Source organism: Acromyrmex echinatior, chromosome 2 (genome assembly GCF_024713525.1).
Source record: "Acromyrmex echinatior isolate Ae372 chromosome 2, ASM2471352v2, whole genome shotgun sequence".
NCBI lineage: Eukaryota > Metazoa > Arthropoda > Insecta > Hymenoptera > Formicidae > Acromyrmex > Acromyrmex echinatior.
In genome coordinates, this window is record NC_141853.1 from 18,949,218 (window position 1) to 18,964,333 (window position 15,116).

The window sequence follows — 15,116 nt, forward strand, 5'->3', positions numbered from 1 at the left end:
ATAATTTGTTTAAACAATTAACAAAAATTTGATTTGAACAAATAATAGCATTATTAAATTCTACGAAAAAAAAAATATAAGTAGTGTATTGCATTCTTCTTCCGTTATCCTTATTTCAAATAGTTACATTTACTATAGATTTAAGTTCCCTTTTTTTTCATTGTAACTGTTACTTCTTATATAAAGCAGCTAGTAGATAACTTCTATAAATTTTTTTATTATTAAAAACGATAATTCGTAAATAAAATTATTTTATTATGTCACGTTTTTGAGATATTTTAGCTGAAAAATACAAAAAATGCCACTTTTGGGTTCAATTTTCTCAAAAACATGACGTGATAGAACAATCATTTCATTTACCACAATTCAATTTCAGCGACAAAAAATCACTTTCATCGTTTAGAAAAAAAGTATAAATTTGTCGATTAGTGTAATTAGCTCGTGTAATCAGATTCGTTTATAAATCAGAAATTAGGTAATGCTTCGCTAAAGAAAAGCTTTCTTGTAAAGAAAATTTGATTTCAATTGAACCAAGAGAGTAGTTGCAATTCCGAATTTTCTTTGCATTCTTATTTTTTCTCTGCAGCTTTTATCTTAGTGCGTGGTCATATGCTTTCGAAACAGCTTGCGGGATCGCGTGTACGCGCGCGGCACGACCGCTGATACGCGCCATTCATAAGCGTCCTTTAGACGAGTCGCCATTCATCCTAGCCCATTCATCGGCCGACCGTCCCCAAGCGCGGCGACGACGGCAGTCGGAAGTCGCGCGATTTAGAACGTTGATATTCGCATGTGCGCGCGTGTGTAATCCGCTTAGATCCAATCGTTGGGTATCGTTAATACGAAGCGTCCGATCGGGACTTCCTTTGTGCCTTGATTATTGTCAATTTGTAATCGCATGAAGTGCGAAAGCTTTTATTAACCGCGAAGAATGCTTCTTTGAGATTTGTTTAACGTAAAGACGGAGACATTGATTCGCTTTGAGGATTGAATCGATTTTATTATTGTGATTTTAGGGCAAATTATGAATTTTTTTAATGGCTAAGTAAATCGATGAGATTACTTTTATAAATAGTTTTTAATACGTTTTATTAAAAGAAAAGAGATTCTATAATTTAAAAACGTTTTGTATTATAATTTAAAAAAAATTGTATGTAATCAATATTAATACAGGGTGGGCCATCTATTGGTACGTTTTTAAAAATGCGATCAAATGAGCATACATTGATATTTTTTATTAATTTTTTTTTTGTTGTGAAGCTAAAAGTATCCGCGTCAAGAATGAAAAACGATTTCGTTCATGTGGCTCCCTCTACTGGCCTTACAGTATGCCATTCGGTCACCCCAATTATTAATGACATTTTGGACTATTGTTTTTCAAAGCTGGAATTGTCTCACACTTTGGGCCACAGCCTCAATATTCTCGGGTGTGCGCACTGTCCGAGCTCTGGGACCACTTCTGTCATCCACTAACATCCCTTTCTCACGAACTTTCCTCACCAATTTGCGTATAGCTCCTTCGGTGCTCCATATTTCTTTTCAAAATTCGTACAGTTTCGGCGACACAGCACTGACTTTGAAAATAAGTTTTTAAAATTTCAAAACGCTCTTCAAGAGAAAACATATTGTTTCGTGCCGCGGACGGTATGACTAATAAACTGTCAAAATTTCGGGTCTGTAGCTCGTTCGGTGTTGCCATACGACGAAATTCAAAAACGTACCAATAGATGGCCCACCCTATATTATTATTGACTATATTATATATTAACAACTTTACGCATTGCCGTTCTATAAAGAATTGTTATAAATTACACGCAAAGAAATATTTTTAAAAATAATAAAATAATAGGGCAATTTTTGTTTTATCTATTATTTATACATTATCTATTATTATATTATTAAAGCTACTGGTATGACCTAATTTAGTAATGAGAATCTCATTCCACAGATATTCCATGTTAATTTAAGAAGCTGACATTGATATCCGTTTAGACTAGGATAAATTTTGGAAAGTTATTTTAACCTTGACTGTGAATATTTTTAGTCTATGCATATTCTCGGCATATTAATCGTTACTGAGAACGGTTATGTAAAGTGATGTAGAATTTTCTGACACTTGTTTTTAGTGAGCTGACCTAATACTATTTCTGTTTTATGAGAGCCATATTGCTGTCAAAGTGTATTAAACATGATATAAAGAATCGAAGGAAGATAGATATTTGTTCAAATTCTTAAATATGTTCAAAATGTAAATTATATTAACTAAAGTTCGAGTACAAGTAATCATATATTTCTAGAAGTTATACACAGTAACACATATATATTAAAATATCTCTTTATAATTTTACAATATTATATAATAAATGAAAAGGAAATGAATGAATAAAAAAAGTTACGAAAAAAATCAAGAGAGATTATTATTATCATTTGAATATTTAAAAAATAATATAATTTGCAAAGTGTAGCAATTGAGAATATATAAAAATTTTGTTATTAAAATAAAAAATTGTACGATTTTTTTTTGAAAAATTATGCCTTAAAAATTTGTAGATTAAATTTCAAAATTTATTTTACAAAATAAAGATATGTCATAATTTTACTTTGCAAGATGCTAAAATTTACAACAAAATTTTTATAAACATTACACTTTTACTATTACGTAAAAAATTTCATTTTTCTAATTTTTAACTTCTTATATTGAATAAGATTTTTATTGCTATATTTGCGAAAATCGTAAACGATACTAAATTATTTTTTCTCTAAACTTTTATCTAAAAAAAAACTAAATTTAATCTTGCCTGAAAATTCAAGAGTGTTTTTTTTCACCGACTTACAATTAGCTTTACAACGCCTATAGTGTGCGGATTCTTCCCAGGCGACGTTGTTCCTAGTAGCGGACGTAGATTAATCTTTCGCAACGTGACTGTGTTTTCCTTGGCAGAAGGGCTATGCCACGCACAAGAACGCGCTCGAGGTTTAAAGATGAATTTCACAAATTCTCGTTTTAGCCGCGATACTTTTAAAGCCAAGGAAAACATCAATACTGGCATGACGTTATTGCCTTCTCTCTGTACAACGATACATCTATAGATGGATATAAAATTCTAATTTTTTTAAATTTATCTGTAATATGAATGAGACACTTGATGTAACAAGTCGATCTTTTGTGAAAATTTGGTTGGAAAAAAAATGAAACAGAGTGAGATTGAAAGTTACAGTTTTAATGATTTTTCCAAGTTAATGACATTTTTTAAATTTAATAAAAATTGTTACTATATTTAATTAAAAATAATTTAAACTTGACCTCTTTTTCTTTTCCTTTTTCAATATATCGTATCTTCGTTATCTGAATTATAATAAAAAATTGTTCCATTTGCAAAATCCTTCTTAGATACTTATGGGTTGATTTACTTTCACGTTACTTTATATTAGATACATGTATACATAATACACCATTCGTGTGCGCGATTGATCCTTCTGCATTTCATGCTCAATCTGGCCAAGCACATGTAGGCGTCTGAAAGTATTTGCGGAGAGGGATGTATACCGATGTTCGTCAACTAAATCCAGAGTTCGCGAGGAAAGATTTCTTGGAAGCTACCGGAATAAGGAAAGAAAGCGGAGGCTGGGAAAAAAGATGTGGAGCGAGATCCGCACGAGATGCGAACCGGTATATTTCTCTCCACGCCTGTCTCATTCAGGTATTCGCGGAATAATGAGATTATATTGCGACAGCTATTCTAAAATAAACTGCAAGTGCAAGCCACGGAAACTGGGACGTGTACAATACTCACTCGTAAAATATTTCAATACTTTCATTCAGGTAGACATAGAAAAGGATATAGCCGCGAGAAACCTTAGGATTAAATTGGGAAAAAGGGTACACAATATATTTATACATATGAGAACATATTTTATAATTTACCCAATCTTTTTGGTTCTTGCTGTATATTCTTTTTTTTTCTTCAAGAGAAAGCTCTAAGTTGGCAAAGTTTTTTTTATTTTTAAGTCGCACGTACTCTAAGACCTTTTTCATGTTGAAGTTAGACGTCTGTATATGTACTGCATGTACTATATGTGTATGTAGTCGACGGGAAATATAATACTTTTGAAAACCGTTCCAGAAATCTTCGAGCTTTTCTCATAAATCCGACAACGCCTTCCGCCCGCAGGAAGCAGAACAGGAGATTGCTTCGAAATCAATTTACTTTGACGTAATTCATCTCCGCGGTCTGTTTGAAAGGGTCAGAATCATCCCTTGTCTCGAAACTAAAAGCCGGCTATCTGCACTTTTAATACATATACAACGTTTAATAAAATAAAAGTATATTAAGATTAACGATTTCGAGAAAAGCTCGAATTGGGACACGTTTAAATGCAAGTTAAATTCTGAATTAACATGATGTCAAATATAAAATGGAAGATGATGAGCAAATTCTCTTTATTTATATGTCAAATACGTTTGCTATTCCAATTTGTAATTAAAGATTATATTATAAGAATTGATTTTTTGACTGTATCGAGATCGAACGATTTGAGTCGCGTGAACTGTGAAAATTGTGTAAAAATGGTATAAAACACACGCAAATGGAGAAAATGTTCGCGATCAAAAACACAAGTGAAAAGGATAACGTCACGATTATATCGCGCAACATCGAATTTTCTGCAAAATAGACGAGTTGCGCGAGAAATCAAATATTGTATTTTCCAGATACGTTGCTGTGTGTGTGTGTGTGTGTGTGTGTGTGTGTGTGTGTGTGTGTGTGTGTGTGTGTGTATGCACCCTGGATCACGCTTGCATATATTGCGGCGCACGGCGCACGTAGCTCCAGTCCTGTACCACCCTGGAAAATCCAATTTTCATGGGCCAAAATAAACCTCTATCGAATATCGTGGTCACGCGTGGAAATGTACGACGTGACTCGCTGTTTCGACATTTGTGGCGAAATTTCTAACGTACTATATTCCCGCGTCGACAGTCGGGGTATTATTGCATAATTACGTGATTCTCATAGGTGTGGAAGCACGAGCGGTGTAACAATATAAATGCGGAATTTGCACTCCAGTCTGGTATAATAAGACGATTGTAACGCACGGCAAAGGCACTATAATATCTCGTAAAGTTTATATAGCAGAACATACTAGTATTTAGATAAGCTTATTATCAATCAAGAAATTACCAGTCGAGAATCATTATGAATTAATGATTTCTATACAAATTTGTTTGTCAATTAAGTAATTCCATTTTTTTTCACCTTCAAAATTGAGAAATGAATTTCATTTATCAACATGAATAATAATGTATTCTGAGACTGCAATAGAAATGCTACGATCAACTTCTTTCTCGGTAAAGAAAGTTATGAAATTAATAAAAAAAATTTTAGAAGAATTTCTCATATATAATATCGAATCAATATTCTCTCTTCTCTCTCTCTCTCTCTCTCTCTCTCTCTCTCTCTCTCTGCCCGCACGCAATTGATAAACTACATCTAAAAACATAACTACAGATCTACTGATTCGGTAAATGCAACCACATCACGTTTGCACACGGTGCAATACACAAGCGAGATTACATAACAATATACGTGAAAATGTCGACTCCCGCATGCCGAATTCCCATATAATTTATACTATCTACACTATACGATCGAGAATCACGTGCAAACGTGAGTAGCAAAGAAGCAGGAAAGGTAAAATAGCGAATATAATATTTATTTTGGAATTTAATTATCTTTTCCTATTTTTATTTATATTGCTAATTATGTAAAAAATTCTACAAATCATAAACGTATTAATTTTTGAATGATACGATAGTCTAGAGTAGTATAAGTAAATTCATATTGAAACAAAAGGATTTATATTTTTCGTATTACGCATAATCTATATCGCGCATAATAGAAAATAAAATTAAAGTGAGTAAACGCATTAAGACATTTTAGTTCTACAGATAAAACCAAGAAAGGCAAGATCATTAATTCTGTACTGAAAAAAAACGGTTAAAGTATGTAAAAATTTAGCTAAATACAGATCTAAAAATAAATTTTTGTCAAATCATCAAAATAATTAGAGAGATAAAAGCGACTATAGTGTGATAAAATTTTAAATATTTTAGTAAAATTATTCTTTCCGTGTATTTAATTAATTCAATAACTTAATTAAATTTAATAATAGTTCACTAATAATAATTAAACTTAACGACTTCATATTTATATTGTAAACCTAAAATATCAATTTAACTTCCTTCCTTTCTCTTTTATTCATTTTATTTAAATTTCATCATTTAACTGGTATGAGTAATGTGTCAATTGTTTTAGCTTTACGTATAACAATATTGTAACTGTCGCACCTCTGGTTCCCTTGTGACGTGTCCCTCAGTTAACTTTATCAGTGTCAACGATGACATTGACGCGATTATCCGGAACATGACATCGGATTTACTTTGTCCGATTGCTGATTGGGATATTCGATGCGTCGCGGGATGTAATGACCGGGAACAATTGCGCGTGGTCGGTTTCTCCGAACCGCGTTTTGGCCGATCGATGCGACCACTCGATCGGAAAGCTCGACCTTACGGCATGGTCGCGGTCGATTCGGCGAAGCGATGGGTTCAGGCGGATTGGGGCGGGTTAATCGACACAAAGGACGTTTCGTTAGTCGGGAATTAAACGGATTATGGTCTCAATCGCTCGCCATCGTGATCGATCCGCATTTGCGAACGCGGTCAGCTGTACCGTCCCGTTTTCATGCCGTTACGATCCCGTCCGGTTTCCGTTTTGTCCCGCTTCCGTATATCCGTAGTACAGCTCGATGGCTCGATATATCCCGTCAGTAAATCCCCGCGAGCGAACTGTCCGATCGAGTGCGCAAACTTCACCGCGAAGATCGGGAGATTTCCCGCGAACTTGCAAGCGGCTTTAGTCATTCGTCTCTGAAGCAGGAAGTCTTGGATCTGTTCATACTCCTGCGAGTTCTCAAGCGAATTATGATTCGCGATCTAAACTATAAGCAAATGACGTCATTTCGGATCACTTTTAGTGATAGGTATAATACATATATCGTGTATCGAAATGCTAACTGTCACGTACATCTAATTTTTGTTTTTGAAGGAATTCTAAGTTATCTGTTTTACTGATCAAATACGACTATTTTTCATTTTATAAATATTTTTCTAATTGCCTTTATAGAGATTTGAAAATCCTTTTCCAAAATTGAAGTATAAACTGTAGTATAGTTCAAACCGGGTCGACTTTACGCAAAAAATGAAAAAAAGTTGGAATTATATCGACTTTTGATATTGAACAATATTTGCTTTATATATACGTACAAGTTTTATACTTTGTATGTATAAAACTTGTATATGAAACAAAAATTGTATCTTTGAATTAGATTGGTTTGGATTAGGGATTATATGAATAAACAATGTTAGGATTTTAAAATTATACTTAATACGAAAGATTAGTTAGAAAATTTGTACCCACATATATGTGCGTGCGATATTGATGCACTAGTGTGTAATGATGTGTAAATCGTATGTGTAAGTCCCACTGAATCGGTAAAACAAAGACTTTAGAGTCTCCTTATATTAGATTGGTCTTCTGTAATGGAAATCACGATATGCTCTTCTTTCTTCTAACAAATAATTGCAATTAAACTAAGATATTAAATTATTCTAGATTTTATGATTACTCAAATTAATAATTTTATAATTCATTAAGAAAATAAATGTAACAGCATTCTTAAAAAATCGTACTAAGTACATATTAATAATAATAAGAAATAGACGATGTAAAAACGTGTCGATTTTTATTCTAACGAAAAGTAAGCGATTTTTGCATTTCAATTCGATATTCATCGAACTATCGTCGTTTCTCTCGCGGTTATCTCCGCATTCTGTGTCGTGTCTGGACTTCGTAATTTGGTCGAGCGACTCGATGGCTTCGATCAATAGCGCGTACAAGTTTCTCACAAATTGTCCGATGCTTGTTTGATTGTTTCGCTGGCGACAATGACAAATTGCTTTTGGATAGTATTCTCACTGCTTGTTTAGTAAAGCGTGATAAGTATAATCACTCTATGTCTAAAAGACATAATAAAAGGTATCTTAATTAAACAGAAGATTAATATTTTCTGATTAATTTATATTACTTTTATTTATATATAGGCTCTCTATCTCTAAATTAGTTTACGTTTGCAGTAAGTAATTCAGTTAGTTCTCACCCGCAAAACATTGGATAATGAAAATTGTAAATAAACTCGTACAGGAAAACAATAAAAAGATAATATTCACGAATTGAGTTTCGGAAATATACGGAAATCGTGTGCTCCGGTCGTGAAATACTATTGTATAAAAAGTGAGAGGAGAAGATTGGGAACTACGCCAAACAAAAACTCACTCCATTCCACTTCACATTTGTCTGGCTTGATTTCTCTGTTTCTTTCTTTCGATGTATCTCTCTATTAATCCGTCTCCCTCCGATAGCATTCGGAATTTCGGAAATTCCGTTCAATAGCTTTGGCGGACGTGATCGTTGTGCCTGCGCGCGTGGAATTTTCGATATTTTTATTCGATAACGCCCGTCGGCAGGAGAGGCGGCCCGTCGCGGGGCATCTCGATTGAATTTCAAACGATATTCAAATTACGTTTAATTTGGTTAGCTACCAGTGAATGCGCATATGAGAGAGAGAGAGAGAGAGAGGAGGGGGAGGGAGAGAAAAAAAGAGAAAAGAGATAAAACGAGACAGCCCGCGTGTGTATGCTTTCGACGCCGATGCTCGCGTGCGGTTCCAGGTTGGTTCGAGAGGTCGGGGGTGAGATATACGGATTCTATTATCGACCATACGGTTCATTAAAACGGCACGACATTTACAAACAGAGCATCGTCTGTTTCGCTCGATCGACGCCGCTCGGAAAAACGGAAGCGCGATACAACAACCATGTTTCACTGGTCTGCAAACAGAACTATTGAGCTTGTGTCGCAAACGTTACACATCAATTTTTTTAGGGGAGAGGGAGGAGGAAAAGAGTTACAGGTGGTAACGACTATTTGACACCTGCCGAAATCTGTTGTTAAAATAAATTCTTTTAATTCTCAGAGATTTTCGAAATATGTATTCGATATTCAATAAAAATGTTACTATTGGATAGACATCCTTTATTTTCAGTTTTGATTTAAAAATCTCTGCAAAAAGTCTCCGATATATGTATAATAAATGTTTTTAAGTATAAAATATTATTAAAAAAATTACAAATGTTTGAAATTTTTAAAAATTAATAACACAAAAATTATAATACTTTTAATTATTTTTGAAAAATAAATTGCGAAAATATGTGATTATTTGATTAGAGAGATATGTCTGATAATAAAATATGACTTGTAAAGAACTGAATTTACGTGATATAAATATAATAGTCTAGAGCAGTTTGCTTTTGTTTTAATTCATGGCATAAAAATGCGTAACGCTTCAATTTTTCAGCGATACAAGTTCCGCGTTCGGGGCCCGCGGTTCGCGATAGCGCGGCTTTTAAAATTATTTACCTCTTCGATATTCGATAACGCGTTATCGGCAGCCGCCAGGAGCGTCCGTTGGAGTCCGGAATCGCCAAACGCGTCGAGAGCTGTCGCTGTCGGAACAGAACGGGGTAAAAAGTCGGGGGTGGATTGGTGAGAGGACCGTTCCTCGTTTATTGCCTCAGCACCCGGGGTGCCCGGAAACGAGTGTCGGGGTGCCGTCGGGTTCATCGCGAAGCCGAGATAAAAACGTAAACGGCGGACGAGTCGATCGCGAATCGACGTTCCCGCCTGGCGGCGCGCGGAGGATGAATATTTGACGATGTTTGCGGGAATTGTATAACGGGTGCTCCCGTGGGCGTTGTTAGTTGGGGTTAATCAACGTGGCTGCCTCGAAATGCAATCTCGTGGTCGCGTCGGATGAGAGAGAGAGAGAGAGAGAGAGAGAGAGAGAGAGAGAGAGAGAGATCCAACTTGCAACTTAAAAATTTGTTTTATCGCTCGCTGCGGCGAGGATTAATCATGATCTACATTACAGTATGTGTTCGTTGTACACTTTTTAATCACATTATATAATATCGATTTCTGTTGAAATTTTAGTGTATCTTTTTCATATTGTATCACATTTTAACTGATAGTATATATAATAGCAATTATGCCAACATAATGATAAACAAATTCAAAATAAACATATTAAAATAAATTTATGATAAAGCTAATATATATTACATAAGCATATAATGTTAAATAAATTAAATGTATTAAATAAGATGAAAAGAGTACTGCACACTTTTAATCGAAATGTAATTTAACAAGTTTACATTAATATAAAATTTAACAGAATTCACTAAAGGAGGAACAAAGTTATTAATAACTAAAATGTTTAATTTAGAAACTTTACAAATGCAAAGAATATGACGTTTAATTAAAGTTTGATAAAGAAGTTTTATTTTTCTAGAGAATGAGAACACATTTATAACAATCGCCTATTAATGCAATATTTTCGCGTTTCAAATTTTCGAGTTTTCGCAGACATCTTGAGCTGTCCATAAAATCAGGGCTGAGAGGTGACTTGTAAGAAATGCGAATTGTGAAATGTTATCGCAAACTTGCTATTAAATACAATTGTGAGAGCTACTATTGTAAGAGAGTTACTATTGTTAACATTGAGTGTCAATTGGAAATTTTTGCAATCTTAGTAACGACTTTCTTGAGAAACTCGCACAAAATATATAAATATTCTCATACGGAATATTCAAGGAATCACGGATATTTTGCTGAAGTATTTAAAAATTTAACTAGACACAGATTTAAAAATAATTTTGTAAGAATTTCAAGCATGATAAGAAATTCTACAAAAACTTTTTGATATCAGTTTGAGTGTTCTACATAATTATTTTGATGGTCTAACAAAATTATTTTCAGAGTTATATCTATCTAAAATTTTAAATATTTCAGCAAAACCGTTCTTTTTATGCTCCAATCAAAAATAAGATCAAATGTTTAGCAAATAATCCTGAAACATACAAATACATCTAATATATTTAAATCCATAAGTACAGAATCGTGAAGTAGCTAAATTGAAAGCATACATTTTCATTTTTAATTGAATTATCTCAATACACATATTATAACTTTTACATTAAATTTCCTTTAAACCTTTATTAACATTTTTTAAAGGAATTCTAAGAAATTCTATCGAAGTTTCCGCGTTCTATTATATGTTACATTTTTTAAGAAATTATTTTTTAATTTTATTTGAAAGAAAAATATTTCGTAATTCTGGAACACCCTGTTGTATAAGCGGTGCAAACAGGCGTATCGAGACGAGGTATCTCCGTCCGTTATTTGTATATCGCACCTCCCGGGCCTCATTAAAAACCACCTTTTGAGAAACTTGCGGACGGTCTACCTCGAAGCGGAACTGCTGTCTCCGTTGTCAACGATTAACGATGAGTACCTCGTTTAATTTTCGCCGTCCCAACGGATGAACTTTCGTGTAATCGTAATGGCACAGAGCAAATATTTTCTATTTTTAAATATTTAAACGAAATATGTTAAATTAACTATTTTGTAAGTATAAAACGGGACAACTTTAAAGAAATATACTCTTTGACGCAATCAACTTTGTTTTAATGAAAATTTAAATAGAGATCTAATTATGCGTAGAGTTGTTTAATACTTAGATTCTCAAAAGCGCTTTGCTAAATAATAGATGTTTTATATCTTACTTAAGTTCAAGAAAAGACTAATGGAAAAGTTAATTGCGGAACATAATAATTACATTGAAAAATACCTGTAAAAAAGATATATATGATATTCTTTGGTACATATCTTTTATTAAGAAGATTCTTGGCACTATATTTCTTTAAAATGTACTTGGGTAGTTTATAATTATAAATGATAAATATTTCGCCAAAAATATTGCTGTCCATTAATGAATCTTTCTTTTTCCCATATCTTAGTCGTTCATTAGAAAGTTTCTTTTTGCAAATTAAAGTAATGAATGTAAAACATTCTGTGTAAAAAAAAGCAATTTAAGATTTAAGAGATTAAACTTTATCCAGACACGTCAAAAAGATTTCTTATTCTTGAATTTCTTATTCTTGCTTTACGAAATACGAAAGTGCTCGATAATCTAATACCTAATACGTTATTCCACGATCCGGTTTAGGTATCGCGTCGTCGGGCAACTTCGGTAAATTAGTAAATTGCGTTCCGCGCGGCATCGTGAGTAAAGCCGGGGGCGAGTCTCACGAATCGACAGATAATCGTTTCCGCAATCTAGTTTCTACGATCGTGGAGCTACATACATCGTCCCCCTCCCGACTGATAAACTCCGAGAGTTTCTCCCATTCCGGAGAGGATTGTCTCGTGGGATCAGTCGGGAAGATTTAAGCTGCTGCGCCGGAATCCCCCGGAACTCGAGACAAATAGCCCGAAATAAGGATACGAATGCAAACCGAAGGACTAGTCGATTTATCGGGTCGGTATAGCGTCGCCGATACTATCCTTCGGCGGAGACCTATGTCTAAGGCAACGTCTAAGATCGCTCGTTTTTCACGGAAAAAGCATTTGGGTAAAATTCGCTTGATATCGTTGAAGTGGAAAAGAGATCTGTAACGCAAACAAATAGGTGATATTTTATCCACGTGCACGTTATGTGTTGGGAAAATATATTTTAAAGTAACTCTACATCTCATAACGGCAGTATACTTTATTTTGTTAAAAGCATATCGATATGAAGAAAAGGCATTAATAAAATTGGAATTTTTTATTATGTATTATGTTAGTTTATCTTCTCATAACTACATATGCTTTCTTTACAATATATAAACTAATGAAGATTCATTGTGTTTTATAAATTTACAAACATACTTCGTGAAGTTTGATTAATTTTTTTTAGGGCTTATTTTTTCCAGAGAGGAGGATTTATATATATTATACATATTCTCTTAAAAAGGTTAATGCTTTCTGTTATAGATTATTGGGAATATGAGTACACATGTATGATGTTAGATTTATCTCAGCTAGAACATTCTTCATGGTTTAAGTGTATACTTAACCAGTTACAACATTACACACAGTCGTTTCTGTGAGATTCGGAAAATGTTAAAAATTTGATAAGCTAACAATTAGAAAAAAAATTTACGTTATTTATAAAATAAACACGTCTGTTTTTATTTCTGTAATATGTTACATAATACTATAATAATATATCATTCTATTATATATGTATATGTGCAATTATTTGCCATCATATATTTACGCGTCGCGGTTGGCCTGTATAAAAGCCTATAAACTCTTTCCGCTTTGTATGCCTGCAGAAAAGGATATTCAGAATGTACATATGTAGGTACGTTGTTTGCATTTTATTCTAGCCTCGTTCGCCATCTCGACGACGCGCACGATTTAATTAATTATGCGTTGCACAAAATGCACGCCCCCATTTACCTGTCACATGCCCTCTTTTGTCCCTCTCGTCTCGGGACGAGGCGGGGACACACACGCGTGGTGCGCTCGTGCAGGCTCGTAAAGTAACGTCTTAATTATAAAAGGGTCGACACGCTGTGTGTGCCTCACGAGGCACCTTAAGCACCTTATAGCAGCCGTGCGGGACCTTAATGGCCGCGTGGGTGACTGCCAGCCGTGACGGCGGTGGAGAAGAATCTACGGTTTTTCGCGCGGTCGCCCTTGAGACAGGAGACCGCCCCCTGCGGGGGTGAGTAAGCGCACGTTCTCTGAATGCGAGACACATTCGCCTCGAAATTAAACGGACACGATTAAGCGCCCGGTTGGCTTAAGGCCGGAATTTACGCGGTGAGACGCACACACGGAGACGCAAACCCGGTTACTGTGATGCTAACGTTGTTAGACAAGCCTCAACTGCAACGCTCGGTGCAATTTTGCAAACATTCCGGAAAGCTTGCGCGTTCACTATACATTCTTGACTCTATAATTTGACAATACGAGTCCTATAAGGTATACATATACAGTTGCTTTTATTCATTTTCGAGCTAAGCTTTTACAATACATTTTTTTTGTGGTAACACAAAGCAATATAACAAATTTTCATGAAATTATTTTTTTTGACGAATGTATGTAATTTAATTCCTGCTTAATGTTACTTTATTACATAAATAAATATTATATAATGTGATAATAATAATTAATTTTAAAGTTAATAATTCTCTGTAATATTTTTGGATCTTTTTTGATATAAGTAAAATTTTACTCTTAAATTTCTCCTAAAAAATACATTTTTTGAAAGATTAGAACAGTAAAAATACTTGGATTGGACAAAAAAGACCCGTTGTAAGCGAAGAATTAATATGATATTGATAAGAATAATCTTTTACGATAAATTTGGAGTCTACAGGAAATTTATCTTGGCAAGAAATTGTTATTAGCAAAAAATGGGGGTGTGTTGGGATACTGTATAAATTTCCGTCTAACCTAATTTCACGCGTGAGGTAGTTCGTGTGGCTATAAAAATACTCCCGTGAGCTACCAAAAACATACTTAAATGTTCGTTACTTAACTACGGAGGGGACAATTTGCGTTTACACGAAACTATTCGCTATTTACTTATACTGAGCTTGCTGAACTCTGCGAGAACACGAGTGACTTACTTTCCTCAACTATGCTAGTTTGCCTCGAAGCGATCTCCATGGACTAGTTACGGTTGCAAATTGACCGCAGTTCCCTTCTACTTCTTTCATGCAACAATCTTTTGAAATTATTGCGATTTATATCTGATTCTCCATGCAGTAAATCGATACACATTATTTATATATAAATCATAAATATTATGTAAAATCGGATGTATTCTTGATCTATTGACAAAAATAATTACAAGTGTTCTAATAACAAATATTACTCATACAAATATTAATGATATTCTTTAAAAAAATAATTTTTATTATTATTACTTTGAAATTAAATATTAGTTAATGATTTAAATGTATATTTTATTGATTATTTTGATCTTTAAAAATTATTTAACATCATGTTAACAAATATTAACGAACTTAATAGTTTTTGGTTTATTTAAGACTTCTTTTGAATTTGCAAAATGTATTTTCTTAGTCATCGTGTTTCGATATA

General features: G+C 33.9%; 1 protein-coding gene and 1 long non-coding RNA gene across 5 annotated transcripts in view; one reads left to right on the forward strand and one right to left on the reverse strand.

Annotated features, from left to right (window-relative positions):
* Positions 1-15,116, forward strand: part of LOC147910584 (uncharacterized) — a 232,954-nt gene that overhangs the window by 37,156 nt on the left and 180,682 nt on the right. The gene's annotated exons all lie outside the window — the stretch shown is intronic.
* LOC105143532 (netrin-1) overlaps positions 1-15,116 on the reverse strand; it is a 199,545-nt gene that overhangs the window by 11,194 nt on the left and 173,235 nt on the right. The gene's annotated exons all lie outside the window — the stretch shown is intronic.